The sequence below is a fragment of the Elephantulus edwardii genome, unplaced genomic scaffold (assembly GCF_000299155.1).
Source record: "Elephantulus edwardii isolate Elephantulus edwardi_28Jun2011 unplaced genomic scaffold, EleEdw1.0 scaffold00043, whole genome shotgun sequence".
In the NCBI taxonomy this organism is placed as follows: domain Eukaryota; kingdom Metazoa; phylum Chordata; class Mammalia; order Macroscelidea; family Macroscelididae; genus Elephantulus; species Elephantulus edwardii.
In genome coordinates this window covers 5,290,912-5,291,864 of record NW_006399793.1, presented here as the reverse complement: position 1 = coordinate 5,291,864, position 953 = coordinate 5,290,912, and positions in this window count along the sequence as shown.

The window sequence follows — 953 nt, the reverse complement described above, 5'->3', positions numbered from 1 at the left end:
TGCAAAGACCGTAACCTGTATCAGATGCACCTTAGTCTCCAGAGTGACACCATTGCTCTTCAGTACCCTGAGAGGTCCCTAACAGCAGACTTTCCCATGGCAATGTTTTTTTTTCCTGGCTACTGGTGGCAAGAGTGTTGACCATGGAGCCAAGCAGACTAAAGTTGTTAACAATCTCAATCTCTTCACCATCCATTCTGATGCTGCCAATTGGTCCAGTGGTGAGAATCTTTGACTTCATGACATTGACTTCAATCCATACTGAAGGCTGCAGTCCTTGACCCTCTGCAGCAAGCATTTCAGGTCCTCCTCAGTTTCAGTAAGCAGCATTGTGTCATCTGCATAACACAGATTGTTAATAGATATTCCACCAATCCTGACGCCACACTTCTCCTCATAGAGCCCAGCCTCTTGGATAATCTGTTCTACACACAGGTTGAAAAGGTATGGAGATAGGACACATCCCTGGCATACACCTTTCCCAATTCTGAACCATACAGTGTTTCCTTGCTCTGTTCTGATGACCGCCTCTTGGTCCAAGTATAGGTTTCTCACTAGAACTATCAAGTGTTCTGGGATTCCCATTCTTCTTGGAGTCAGGCACAGTTTTTATGATCCACAGAGTCAAATGCCTTTGCATAATCAGTGAAACACAGATAGACATTCTTCTGGTATTCCCCGCTTTCAGCTAAGACCCATCTAACATGAGCTATAACATCCCTAGTACAACAACCCCTTCTAAATCCAGCCTAAACTTCTGGCAGTTCTCTCCTGATGTGCTGTTCCAGTCATTTTTGGATAATCTTCAGTAGAATCTTGCTTGCATGTGAAACAAATGATATCGTTCTATAGTTTCCACACTCAGTTGGGTCACCCTTCTTCAGAATGGGAACAAATATAGATCTCTTCCAGTCAGTTGGCCAAGTGGTTGTTCTCCAGATTTCTTGGCACAA